This window comes from Lissotriton vulgaris, chromosome 4_1 (genome assembly GCF_964263255.1).
Source record: "Lissotriton vulgaris chromosome 4_1, aLisVul1.2, whole genome shotgun sequence".
NCBI classification, from domain to species: Eukaryota; Metazoa; Chordata; class Amphibia; order Caudata; family Salamandridae; genus Lissotriton; species Lissotriton vulgaris.
Window position 1 is genome coordinate 1993684123 of NC_141691.1, and position 15174 is coordinate 1993699296.

The following is a 15174-nucleotide window of genomic DNA, read 5'->3' on the forward strand; positions in this document are numbered from 1 at the left end:
TGGAGCGGGACTGCGAGTCCCATCAGCCGCAGCGGCGCTACATCGGCCGCACCTGGGGATTCTTCCCGCCCCTCACCTGTTGCTACTTAACCACGCCCAACCCGCGGTACGCGGGACATGCGCGGGCAGCGCCGGGCGAAGCCCGGGCCAAGGGCATACCCGTTGTAGCCCGTTCGAGCCCCGGGGAGACCGGACCGGGCCACCCCTCTGGGCCTGTAGCTAGTTTCACGGGACTTATCATATCCTGTGCTACATCATTCTAGACTGGGTAAAACTTGGATATATTAAATTAAGCACCATGTCAACAAGGGAGACGGGGAGCAAAGCCATGACATCATCTACCATGGTGGCAGGTACTTTGGATAACTTTCTTATCAGAGCGAACACTGTGGTAAATAACGAATTTACAGCCCAAGAAAGACAGCTTGCGGATGGGATAGAAAGTACTAGGCGATCCTCTGTGGGATTAGTTGCTAGATCCCCGGAAATATTTGACGCTTCCCTATCTCTTTTGGATAGTATCGACCAAACAATTGAGTCTGTCTTACAACAGCTAAGGACTTCCTCAAACTCACATCGAGACTCCCTTCCGATTATACCAGAGGTGGATCCTCTTCCAACATCTGACCCAGTTTTGACACGGGGAGAGTGGGGTGATCCAAACTTATCTCACTCACGGGGCCTACGTGAAGGTGCTGTATCAAAAAGAATAAGAGCTAGACAGTCTAAGGGTGCAAAAAGGGCCAAATTGGATCATGCCACTAGTATTACCAACAACATGCCGGATATAATGGAATCTTCTTCTCCAATAACTGCAACTGTTAATGAAACTGCGAGTCCAACACAGACCTCCCAATCACAGGTCCCAGGGCGGTCTGGCCCATTTATTTTTGGTGAAGGGCCATGTGGAGAGAAGGAAGAGACTATTCATTTTATCACTAAAGTTTTGAAGAAACTTCTAGACCCCATATTGGTTAGGCTTGACTGTATTGATACCAGGTTACAAGCAATAGAAACAGTGACTGGGGGTATGGAGGATCGGTTAAGAACTTTGAGTGGTATTCAAGGTGCTACCTTGATGAAGGTAGGGAGTTCCCTTCCCTCTAATCCATTGAATACCCTAAACACAAACCAGACTAACCCTCCCATTATAGCAAGTGTACCCATAGTTAACCCATCAAATCCTACCCCCACACCCCTCCCAAGGCAAACTCCTCTCGTGCCCTTAGCACGGAAATCAAAGTCACCTGTAACAACGACCTCAACGAGGCAAGAAAATACTTCCACCAACACTAAGCTAACTGCCCTGCCCAGAACGTTACCGGTCTAAAACGTTTAAATACAGTTAACCTGCCTCCAGAGGCTGCAGCTCATACTGTAATTTTGACCGGGGTTCCTGATCTCTCTAACTCTGTACCAGAATCTTTCGATTCTTTGAAAAACAAAGTCACCAGCTGGTTAAATATTCATAGGCCCTTGCCACCAAACATGAGAGCAGAAATATTGATGGTCAGGAGGGTACCCTGGGTGGGACATACCACAAAGAAAACGAAAGGTGACTGCATCTTGGTAACTTTAAGGGACTCGCAGATCCTTTCCCATATTTGTAATTGGTTAGGAGACCCAGGAAATACAAGCATCCAATTGTTACCCCTGTCCTTCTTCTATCCGCCAAGAACGCATAGTTTATATTCTGGGGTGAATAATGGCTGGACAAGGGTGGGATATGCCATTGATGGCACAAGGTACAGGCCTAAGCATTATGATATACCAATACCGGGAAACGATTTACATGCTAATAGGTACAGTTGCCTTGACCAGGTTGATTGACTCCAGCAGGATGAATGCACTTGGGGAATAGAAGGGGTGGTACCCTGTACAATCCAGAGGACAGTGGCAGATATCTCTGATACTGGTAATTGTGCCTCCGACCACTTATTCCCTGGTCGGCCAAGTACTATCAGTATAGAATCCCCTATACAATATCCCATTACTCCTCCCGGTCCACTTGTATTAAAAATCCTTTCCTGGAATATAGCGGGCCTATGTAATAAATTGGCCTGCCCTGATTGGTGGTCATTCATAGACACGAATGACATCTGTTTATTCCAGGAAACATGGGCGAGGGAGCACCAGCATCGTTTAGGATTCGCCTCATTCTCAGTAGCTGCTAAATGGGCGGGAAAAGGTCACCCGTCAGGGGGCTTAACAATCTGGGTAGCAACCCACTTGGGCTGCAGTGCTAAAATTATGGATACAGCTTCAGACGATGTTCAATGTGTAACCCTAGAGTGGCATAATGGCTTCAGACTGACAGTGGTCAATATTTATTCTAGACCTGTGAGTGTCACCTCTGAGTCTGAAACCATTGTAGAACTATCCTCTCTTCTAAGCAATATTCCTGAGGGTGACACGTTTGTGGTTGGAGGAGATTTTAACTCCCAATTTGAACCACTTGATGGTTTGTTAGATGCGGTAAACCAGGAGGAGGATGAAGTGTGGAAAATCCCCCAAGTGGCAGGCCCTCCGGTAAGAGCATGGACCCCACTAGCAATACAAATTACTTCATTGACGCTGTCCCATTCAATTAGGGCATGTAATGGCCGCACAAAGTCAGATAACCCCCCTACCCCCACCTTCTTTCAGTCAGGGAGGAAGGCACGCCTCGATTATATATTTGTGGAGTGTAGGGCTTGGAATAGAATAGTAGACTTTGGGGTCACACACAGGGTGGAGAGTGATCATAATCCTCTAATTTTAGACTTTAAAATTCCGAACATTCTTAAGGGCAACTTATTACTGCAACCTGAAATACCCAATAGGGTTACCCTAACAAATAATAGACAAATAAATTGGGATAAGTTGGCCCAAAATCCCAATGCGCTAACTAAACTGTATACCCAGGTAATCCCAATACTGGAAGATGTTGCTGCTCTTACTGAACAGCATCCTGTGAATGATTGATATGAAGGGTTGGGAAAACTGCATAATGTACTAGTAAGCACTATGTCAGTAATCCTAAATCCCCCAGGTCCGTGCCGAAGAGGGTTGGTAAGGAAGCCATCATGGTAGAACAAGGCATGCAGACGGGCGAAAAGCGAGCTACTCCTGGTACTAAAACAGAATATTGATAGGGACCTTATAAAAAGTAGGAGGCAAGTGTACCGGAACCTCATTCGCCACGCTAAGATCGAATGGGAGAATGAGAATTGGATAAAATTAACACTGGCACTTGCGGTCAAAGACGCACGAAAGTTCTGGCAAATTGTGAGCACTGGCTCAGCTGAACCAGAGCTGGCAGTAGCACCAAATATTGCAGCTGAGATCTGGGAAGACCATTTTGCTAAATTGTATGAGGGGGAGATCTCCACGCCTGATGTAGCGAGTACTTTTGTCTCTGTTACGTCGGAGCTTAGTTTTACCCTAGATGAGGTACGGGCGGCTATAGTTAAGCTTCCCGCGGGAAAAGCTCCAGGGCTGGATAAGGTCCCGGGGGACCTCTATAAACAGGAACCTGAGATCTGGGCACCCTATCTCTTAAAAATCTTTAATGCAGTTCTTGAGGGAATGGCACTTCCAAATACTTGGCTGGGAGCTGAGTTGGTCCCTATCTTCAAGAAGGGGTTGCCTTTGATCCCAGGCAACTATAGGCCAATCAGCCTAATAGACGTTTCTCAGAAACTGTTTGCAAGGCTGATTTTGGATCACCTCCTGGACTGGGTTGAGGACTCTGAAATTTTGAGGGATTATCAAGCAGGCTTTAGAAGGACGTATCCACTACTGACCAGATTTTCAGACTAAATATGCTCTTCTGGAAAACGGTTAAAGTGGAGGGCGGTTCGCTTTATACGGTGTTTGTAGATCTCCGTGTGGCCTTCAATTTGGTCCCACGAGGGAAACTCTGGAGTGTATATGGGGATTTAGGTATTCCAATCCCTCTTTTGAATATCCTAATACGTCTCCACTCTCAGAATTTCGCAAGGGTCAGGTGTGGGAGACAAGGCAATCTGTCATTTAGTTTCTCAGTTGGCAGGGGGGTAAGGCAGGGTTGCGTTTTGGTGCCGACCCTGTTCTGCCTCTACGTCATCAGAGTAATTGCCCACCTGAACATGGTCCACAACAGAGACCCCCAAAAGCTCGCTGGTTCAGGGATCTCTGCGATTATGTTCACGGATGATACCCTGTTGTTGGCAAAGACTCCGATGGGCATACAGCGAGTTTTGGATGGCTTTGTCTCATTTTGTCAAGACCGAGGACTAGAAATAAATACATCCAAAACGAAATTTATGATTTTTAATCCACCAAAAACATCCCGCCCAAACCCTGCTATAGGACTAACTCTCAATGAAAATATGACTTGGGTACAACATCAGATTAAAACCCAGTTAAAGCTCTCGCAAAAAAGCAGGGGGGATTCTTAAACTCCTAAAACAATCTACGATAAAACCAATTTCAGCCCCACTCGAAATCTATATAATGCAGGCACGGGGTACGGTGATCTATGGAGGGGAACTCTGGGGCTACAGTTGTCCCCCAGATATCACCGCTACGGAAAATAGGTTTCTTAGGCAGTTGGTATCGTTGCCCATTAGTACGCCCCTACTTCCCCTTAGGTTGGATATGGGATTGAGATCACTTAAGGAGGAATTGGGACTTAAGCCTCTAACTATTTGCAGGCGTCTTTGGGTTACCCCTGAACTTGCCAGTTATAGGCACGAGCTTGCAGAATTGTTAAAATCAGCAAATGTCTGGAATTTTTCCTGGCTAAAATACATCAGGCAAGAATTTGACAGGCTATGTTGCACCTTGCTATGGACTAACCCCGAACAAGCGTGTAGGGGTATATCCCGCAGGGAGCTAGTTAGCCTGTATCATGATCATAATTTGTCTACCAGCTTAACGAATGACCAAACGGGGACATTGACGAGTAAATTCCTGATAACAAAAGATTACTACAAATTAGAGCCTGTTTTAGATAACATCAGCCCTAATAGTCTTAGGAAGTTGTACCTTCAGTGGCGGTATGACTCCCTACCAATAAGAGCCCTCACCAGCCATTGGCACATTAATGCTCCCAGAAACTGCCCAGCGTGCACTGCGGAGGTAGAGAATGACTTACACATAGTTTTCTTCTGCCCTTCCTATCAGATTCCCAGGAAGAAGTGGATCATCCCATTTGCAAAAACCTGGGGATCAGGCAATGTTCTCAATCCTATAGAATATTAAAACCTGATTTATCCCCATTAATTGTTTTTGCGGTTACAAAATTCCTGGCTGCCATGTGGAATATTAGAAGAAAGTACACTGTAAAATGAGATCAAATGTATTCCCTTATAATGCCCAGGCGTTTCGGGGGTGTTGGGGATCAGAGGTTTATGGGCTGTTTGCCTTTTTTATATTAAGACAATGTTAATGAATGAATTTTATGGCACTCTGTATTTTAAACAATTGTAATGCTGTGTATTGAAATTTTATTGTGTATGTATTCTTTTATGACATCTTTTTGTTGAAATAAAGACGAAATGAAATTAAATGAATACGTGTGTCAGTGGTTGCTGAGCAGGCAGCCAAAATATTCTCGGTTCTCTGTAACTCTCCAGTTGCGCAGGTGCCTCTCCACAAGCTTGTCAGCTCAAATGGCTCGAATGAGCTTTTTAAACGGGAAACAAATGTGGTTTCACACTGCTTCACCTCCCAGCAGGATCGCCCCTAGGCATCATGGTCAATGCAGTTCGCCAAGTGTGTGTACTTGCAAAGTCTCTCGAGTGTTTCACCAGGTAGATGCAGATTGGTGCTGGCCACCTCTAAACACGTGTTTCTGGATTGTTATCCGTCATCAGTAGAGATTAGGCAATACGAGTGTAAGGGGTTGCTGAGCAGGCTGCCAAAATATTCTCGGTTCTCTGTAACTCTCCAGGTGCGCAGGTGCCTCTCCGCGAGCTTGTCAGCTCAAATGGCTCGAGGGAGCTTTTTAAACGGGAAACAAATGTGGGATCACACTGCTTCACCTCCAGTAGGATCGCCCCTAGGCATCATGGTCAATGCAGTTCGCCAAGTGTGTGTACTTGCAAAGTCTCTCGAGTGTTTCACCAGGTAGGTGCAGATTGGTGCTGGCCATCTCTAAACATGTGTTTCTGGATTGTTATCCGTAATCAGTAGAGATTAGGCAATGCGAGTGTAAGGGGTTGCTTAGCAGGCTGCCAAAATTTTCTCGGTTGTCCCTAACTCTCCAGACGCGCAGGTGCCTCTCCGCGAGCTCGTCAGCTCAAATGGTTCGAGGGAGCCTTTTAAACAGGAAACAAATGTGGGATCACACTGCTTCACCTCCCAGCAGGATCGCCCTTCTCTACTGGTGACGGTTAATAAACCAGAAACACGTGTCTAGAGTTCAGCACTATCCGCGCCAACCTTGGCGAAATACCCGAAAATATCGGAGCAAGCTACAAGAGACTGCATTTCCCAGAATGCCAGGGGCGAAACTTGCCTGAGAGGTCAGCGGTGTGCTCCCACATCCTCTTGTCTATTTAAAGTACTCCTGTGAGTCATTGAGCTGACGAGCTCGTGGATGAAGCACCTGCTTGCCAGTGAAACGTACCGGACCTGATATAATGTTTGGCAGCCTACTCAGCAAACCCCAAAATACAAGACTGTATTCTCTTCTGATGACGGTTAATAAACCATAAACACGTGTCTAGAGATCAGCACTATCTGTGCCAATCTTGGCGAAATACTCAAAAATATCGGAGCGAGCTACAAGAGACTACATTTCCCAGAATGCCAGGGGCGAACCTTGCCTGAGAGGTCATCGGTATGCTCCCACATCCTGTTGTCTATTTAAAGTACTCCCATGAGTCATTGAGCTGACGAGCTCGTGGATGAAGCACCTGCGTGCCAGTGAGAGGTACCCGACCTGATATAATGTTTGGCAGCCTACTCTGCAAACCCCAAAATACAAGACTGTATTCTCTACTGAATACAGTTAATAAACCAGAAACACATGTCTAGAGATCAGCACTATCTGCGCCAACCTTGGCGAAATACTCAAAAATTTCAGAGAAAGCTACAAGAGACTGCATTTCCCAGAATGCCAGGGGCGAACCTTGCCTCAGAAGTCAGCGGTGTGCTCCCACATCATGTTGTCTATATAAAGTACTCCTGTGAGTCATTGAGCTGACGGGCTCATGGATGAAGCACATGCACACCAGTGAGAGTCACCGGACCTGATAGATTTCTGAGCTGCTTTCGATTAAGTGGATCGTAGTCTACTGTGGCAAATGTTAACAGAGCTCAGAATCAAGTAGGCAGTACTATCTCTAATCCAGGAAATGCACACAAGTAATTGGGCCAGGGTCACCTTGGGAACCCAGGGAACCCTATCTAATAACATCCAGATAATGAATGGTTTGCAGCAGCACAACCACACAGCCATGATGTAGAACAAATGATCATTGTCCCTGCATCAGATAAGCATCTCCCCACAAACAGCTACAATGTACATTGACATGCAGTCTGTATGTAAACTGCGCCAATGCGGATACATACATGGAACACACTGTGAATCTCCCCTTCACATTGCAGAGAGACAATCAACACCTCCTGCACACAGACGTGCCATGTTCAAAATCAATCAAGTATGAAATCATGGACGAATGTAGAGGCAGTGACTCCCCCTTACGTACATGTTTCCCATGTCGTGGGACTTCAGTCACAGGTTGCATCCCTGCATCATAGCGGCACATATCTGACCCCAAAAGAAGCCCTGTTGTCACTTGTAGGCCACAAATGACAGCCAAAAAGGAATGATTTGGGACACATGTGAAATGCCGAAGAGTGGCATTCCGTACTAACTGTGACACACAGAACTGGCAGTTCGAATACGTGACACCCTAAACAGCCTCTCTGCACAGAGGTGACACATCCACCATCCACTAACAAATTTCAAAATTGCTAGCACTACATGTCGCACTCACACTTGTCTGAGTGATGTGCCTGTACAGATGAGTGACATGCACGCAGGGAATGAGTTTTGGAATGCATTGTTTTGCACATGCTGTGCCTGTGGTCATTTATCGTACTGTCCCATAATTGCTAATGATTATCACAATGTGATGTTAAGATGAGAACAAATTGTCAATGATGGTGTTCCTACGGGTTATTCCTGCTGCAGCTGCAGTGGGGTGTGGTCCACCTGCCTCATCTTCCTCATCATCGTCCGGTGCATCTGGCACTTGTATCCATGGGGCATTGCTGCGTACACATATTTTGTGCAACACACAACATGAAACAATCATCTTGCACACGATGTCTGGGCTATAAAGGAGCCTTCCACCTGTGATGTCCAGGCACCTGAAACGTGACTTCAACGATGCCCCTGGTGCATTTGTGGGCAAAATTGTACTGCCTCTGGGACTGTGTGTTCGGGGTTCAGAGGGGTGTCATCATCCAAGCGCAGAGTGCATATTCTTGATCATCTGTGACAGTGCAGAGAGACATGAGTCAATACTTCGGACTGCATGATGTGTTGGCAGGCTCACTGGTTCATTGGTGTGTGACATGTGTGACTTAGTGATTCCTGTATGGCATGTAATGCGTGTTGCAACTGAGCGGCATCAATGTTTATTACATAGCCTCACTGCAGCTCCTCCCTCCCTGAGTCTATTTACTATTGTGCGCAGCGCAGTTGCATCACTTGCACCCCTATGGCACACCATTGTCATGCCTGTCTGCGCATGTCCACAAGCCTGACTATGACACAGTGATGTTGTGTGCTGAAGGTGGGCGGCCACGTGTGTATGGTAAGGACAGGGCGGACACGGATGTAGAGTTCATGCCTGGCTGAACTTGACATGCATGGAGGGTAGACCTTTGGCGCATGCAGCGCTAATAGCGATACACACAACAGTTGGCATGTGTAATCCCTGACCCGAGCGGGCTTGCGCTCCTTCATTTACCCCTTTGGCCAAGACCACACTCCGGGGGCATGCTACATAGCAACATTGTCCATTGCGGGACGGGTGGCGCAGACACTATAACAGAGACAACACGCATTAGTTCCTTCCTTGGCAAGGCCTAAACTTCACCACGCCCAGAGCCACATGTTTAAGAACCACACCCCTACGCTGTACTGCCATATGCCTGTCCACTCCGTTTGCACTCACAGGGGGGGTACGACACAATTATATGTCTCAGGTCTACCCACTGCCTGAGGTGACAAGGTTGTGCCCGCTGTATACAGCATAATGTAATGTGGTACGGCCCGGGGCCCTCATGCATACATAATGACCACACAGACACACTAAGATAGTTTGTGGAACTGGCTACGGGCACTTGCGCCCGGCACCTTTTATTGCCAGTGTAACATGTCAAGTGACGCCTGTGCTGGATGGGTGTCGGGTAGTGTAAGTCACCCCTTAGGGGTTGGATGGTGCTGACAACAACTACAACAGTGATCAGACAATCAGAAGTTCAAAGTTCAAACAGCAAGGGTCCATGACTTGAGCTGCACAGAGTTAGTGGCCCCGGATGCACTGCGGCCGCACAGGCACACCACCACGGGACGGTGACTTGCAGTGCATTGAGGTAGGTGGCACGAGAGCTGAGCGGGTCCTCGTTGATGTCCAAGGAGAATGTCATGGAGTGGTATGGGGACAGTGGAAGGTGCCCTTCCAGGGCATGATGCACAGGGCAGAAGCAAGCAGAAACAGGCAAATGGAGGAGTAGAATGCTACAGACTAATTTTTACCACCATGTCAGTATCCGTTACATGATGAGGAAGACAACCCTCAGGCCATAGACTCAGACGCCACCAAAGTTCAACCAGAGGCTATCCATGCCTTCCGGGGCACAGAGTTAGTGGCACCAGAGCTGGAAGGGTATGCAGTCTGCGATGAGGCCTGTTCAATGATATGAACTCTGCCATGAAGAGATCAAGACTCAGTTCCAATTGTGTGACCCACTTGACCGCAATGTAGGCCGGAGGCAGCGGTCAGCGCTGGTCAGCTGCTGTCCAGCCAGCTCCTCGTGGATCTCTAACACACGACGTTGGAATGGCATGTGGAGAAGATATGTGGCTGACGGAGATAGTGGCACCAGAGCTGAGCGGATGTGCAGCCTGCGACAATGCCGTGTCCTGCCTGGTACGGACTGCACTGGATTGGTGTGAGGCCTGTTGGACCGTAGTGTAGGCCGAAGTCAGCAAGGACCCACCGACAAGTGTGGTTGGAATGCTATGCACAGAGTTGGTGGCACCACATCGTGGGGGGGTATAGTGATATAAACTCTGCAATGAAATATGTACTCTGCCATTGTGTAATCAAGACTCAGTTCCAAATGTGTGACCTACTTGTCCGCTGTGTCTGCCGGTGGAGTACGTCAACAAGAAAGGAGTACTGCGGGCCCTGCTCGCTGAGTCCGTGATGGTCTGAGGGGGCTGCCAAGGTCACGGGCCTCTGGCTTGGAGCTTGTACCGGCACGTAGTGGGCCCTCCGTGACACATGCCGGTGTTGTCAGGTGAGCAGTGATGCCTGGATGAGCAGGGGTGGGCAAGACTTGTTCGGGGACCAGCGGCCCTGGCTGTGGCAGGCGCACAGGATCGCACGCACCACTGCTCACAGTGTTGGCCTCGTGGCAGGGTGAGAAGCGCCGCCCTGGCAGAGACGTTGGTCATTCCAGAAGAGAACCACGCCCAGGGCTAAGTGCTTTTTATTCACACCCCTACGCTAGCCTGGCGTACGCCGGGCCAGCCCACTCCACACACGTTTACAGGGGGGATGTAACAAGCTATATTTCCATGATCGTCCCCACTGGCTGTCCACTACACTACCACCACCAGCAGTGTATGTCGATATGGATATGTGTGTGGTCTGCATACTGCAGTCTGTCCAGAACATCCAAGCCACACTTGGCATTGTGTACATTCTCATTCATGGGTCACTTGCCTTCTTCGCACATGCCTGGTTCCCACATCTCCCCACATTCTGCTAATGTGCGGCTGAGGTGCTATGCCATTGATGGCTTGTGTACATGGCTAGCCCAGTTACCACAGTAAATTGTGCTGTTGTGTCTGTTAGGTGTTATGATCAAAGAGGGGGAGAAGGAAAATCCGTGACCCCACCAAGTTCCTTGGCTTCAGTTACTTTTAATCAAGAGGAGGGGGAGGGGGGATCACTTGTCCTGTGTAACCTGGGTACAGTTCTAACTAGAATGACCCTTGTTTAAAAGACCCTCATACACGTGCAATCATGGTGGTATGGGCGGTGTATCTTGATTCTCCGCCTTCGTTTACACGTCTGTGCAGAATCACGGGGTCAGTTGGTATGCACCCTCCGCCCGGAGGAGAACACCCTAGGTTAAAACAGTAGTGATCAGTGATTTAGGTGAGGTGACAGTGCTCTACTTAAAAGCAATCCAAATATCCCGAGAGAACAATTTTAATGGTCGGGGTTGAATTGACGGTGGAGGATTCGGTTGAATACGTGTAAGGAAAATTATCAGGATTCATACATATTCATTCCTCCTGTGTGAAAAAGACGGTCGACATGTTTCAGCCTATGTCGCCCACAGGGGTCGGTACGGCTTTCTTCAGGACCAGGTGAGTTCAGTGAAAGAGGTGGCTAAGGCCTACTCTCTGTTGTCGGTCGAAATATAGACCTATAAAATAAAAGGATAGTGTTGCTAGGGTGTGGGTCATAACATTGAATTCATAAAAAGAAGATGATGTGGTATACTTGTACAAGTTAGAACTACCCTTTCAGACTCCCTGATTAAAGTGGACGAAACCACCTACTCAGTACTGGCAATACAAATTTGAGTGAGAAATTTTTAATGGCATTACGTTTGTATGGTAAGTGCCAAATTTGACATGCTCCTCCCCTTCAGTACATCGATACATGAATGGATTGGCAAAGGAGTATTTTTGTGACAGAGTTCCCTGCATATGTTCCAGGCATACGGTGCAGTTTATGAGTAGAGAATTTTTGTTAAAAAATGCAGTTATATCTTACTTTTAAAGGCTAGAACAGTCCCCTTGAGAAACATACCTTATGTTGATTTTTAAGTGACTTCCCTCGGGTACCCGGAGGCTTGGAGGAGGGGCTCCTACAGAAATGAAAGAGTTAAAGTTATGGTGCCCAGCGTTTACTTAACTCTGTCTAGCGGTTCGAGCCTTCGTCCTGGACACGCCATACCTTATTGCTCCGCTCGGAATCCTGCAGCTTGTGCTGTCTCTGCCTCTCGCGGTCCCGGATGCGGCTGTTGCCTGCAGTACCGGGTTAAATGGCCGAGTTCCGCATAGAGGTGAAAAAAAGACTAAAGAAAGTTGTTAAAAAAGCGGAATAGGTTTAAACATTCAAACGAAGTTTTTCATAAGTTTGTTTTTAGTTTGGACTACAAATTTGGACTAAAAATTTCGTTTGCAAATTGCAGGTAAAAAAAAAAAAGGATTCGTAACTTTAATCTTGACGCCGAAAAAAGGGCTTACGGGTTAGGGTCTATGTTATGTGAATTAGGGCGCTGGTTCTAGTCTTATGGTTAAAGAATATTGGTATTGAGGGTGTGGTAAAAAGAGAAATATTCTGGGTTCGCATTTTGGGCACTGGGATTAACTCTCCATTCATGAGATGTTATACATGTGGTTCTCGGTATTTCCTGAAAGAAGAACATAGAGGCATAAGTCATTTGTAGAGGCTTAGCCATGGGACACCATCGTTCAGTCCCCGTTGATCTGTCCTCAAACGGTGGACCCACCTCTGTTCTTTTTCGAACAAGATGCGTTCAGCGTTATGGTCATGTTGCAATGTCCTTGGACTGGTGGTAGGTCCCAGAGACGTGTTTGTCTGGCTCTCTGTTCCAATCGTGGTCAAGAAAATAATTAACAAACACTGGCGAATCCTCACCTCAGCAGACCTTTCATGGCCAAAACCAAGGTTCTCGAATAAACGAACACAGAACCTAAAAGATATCCTAGTGCATACTAGACCACGATTGGAACAGAGAGCCAGACAAACACGTCTCTGGGACCTACCACCAGTCCAAGGACATTTTCCATGTGGGAATTGCTCAGTATGCCCCCTAACGACACCCACAAGAGCGATACAACTGTTACCGGATCTGAAATGGTACTTGAAATCCCACACGAATTGTAATTCCAGCCACGTGATCTATATGATCACGTGCCCCTGCAACATGCAGTACATCGGTATGACATGTAGAAAAATACGGCAGAGAATCTGTGAACACAGAAGCAATGTCAAATGTCAGAAGGCAACTACCAAGATGGCCAACCATTATCTGGAGAAAGGACACACTGTGGAAGACCTAAAATGGGTCATCTTAGAAACACTGACAACCAAAGACCATAACGCTGAACGCATCTTGTTCGAAAAAGAACAGAGGTGGGTCCACCGTTTGAGGACAGATCAACGGGGACTGAACGATGGTGTCCCATGGCTAAGCCTCTACAAATGACTTATGCCTCTATGTTCTTCTTTCAGGAAATACCGAGAACCACATGTATAACATCTCATGAATGGAGAGTTAATCCCAGTGCCCAAAATGCGAACCCAGAATATTTCTCTTTTTACCACACCCTCAATACCAATATTCTTTAACCATAAGACTAGAACCAGCGCCCTAATTCACATAACATAGACCCTAACCCGTAAGCCCTTTTTTCGGCGTCAAGATTAAAGTTACGAATCCTTTTTTTTTACCTGCAATTTGCAAACGAAATTTTTAGTCCAAATTTGTAGTCCAAACTAAAAACAAACTTATGAAAAACTTCGTTTGAATGTTTAAACCTATTCCGCTTTTTTAACAACTTTCTTTAGTCTTTTTTTCACCTCTATGCGGAACTCGGCCATTTAACCCGGTACTGCAGGCAACAGCCGCATCCGGGACCGCGAGAGGCAGAGACAGCACAAGCTGCAGGATTCCGAGCGGAGCAATAAGGTATGGCGTGTCCAGGACGAAGGCTCGAACCGCTAGACAGAGTTAAGTAAACGCTGGGCACCATAACTTTAACTCTTTCATTTCTGTAGGAGCCCCTCCTCCAAGCCTCCGGGTACCCGAGGGAAGTCACTTAAAAATCAACATAAGGTATGTTTCTCAAGGGGACTGTTCTAGCCTTTAAAAGTAAGATATAACTGCATTTTTTAACAAAAATTCTCTACTCATAAACTGCACCGTATGCCTGGAACATATGCAGGGAACTCTGTCACAAAAATACTCCTTTGCCAATCCATTCATGTATCGATGTACTGAAGGGGAGGAGCATGTCAAATTTGGCACTTACCATACAAACGTAATGCCATTAAAAATTTCTCACTCAAATTTGTATTGCCAGTACTGAGTAGGTGGTTTCGTCCACTTTAATCAGGGAGTCTGAAAGGGTAGTTCTAACTTGTACAAGTATACCACATCATCTTCTTTTTATGAATTCAATGTTATGACCCACACCCTAGCAACACTATCCTTTTATTTTATAGGTCTATATTTCGACCGACAACAGAGAGTAGGCCTTAGCCACCTCTTTCACTGAACTCACCTGGTCCTGAAGAAAGCCGTACCGACCCCTGTGGGCGACATAGGCTGAAACATGTCGACCGTCTTTTTCACACAGGAGGAATGAATATGTATGAATCCTGATAATTTTCCTTACACGTATTCAACCGAATCCTCCACCGTCAATTCAACCCCGACCATTAAAATTGTTCTCTCGGGATATTTGGATTGCTTTTAAGTAGAGCACTGTCACCTCACCTAAATCACTGATCACTACTGTTTTAACCTAGGGTGTTCTCCTCCGGGCGGAGGGTGCATACCAACTGACCCCGTGATTCTGCACAGACGTGTAAACGAAGGCGGAGAATCAAGATACACCGCCCATACCACCATGATTGCACGTGTATGAGGGTCTTTTAAACAAGGGTCATTCTAGTTAGAACTGTACCCAGGTTACACAGGACAAGTGATCCCCCCTCCCCCTCCTCTTGATTAAAAGTGTCTGTTAGGTGTGCATGTTGTATGTGATTTTGTGTGCATTCCTACAGTTGTGAGTTGCATGATTGTGGAATTGAGGTGTGTGCTGTATTCATTTGGTACTTACCAACGAGCAGTGCATTTCTGTAGGTGCCAGCCTCAAAGCGCTGGTGGATGCTGGACTGTCGGAAGATGTAG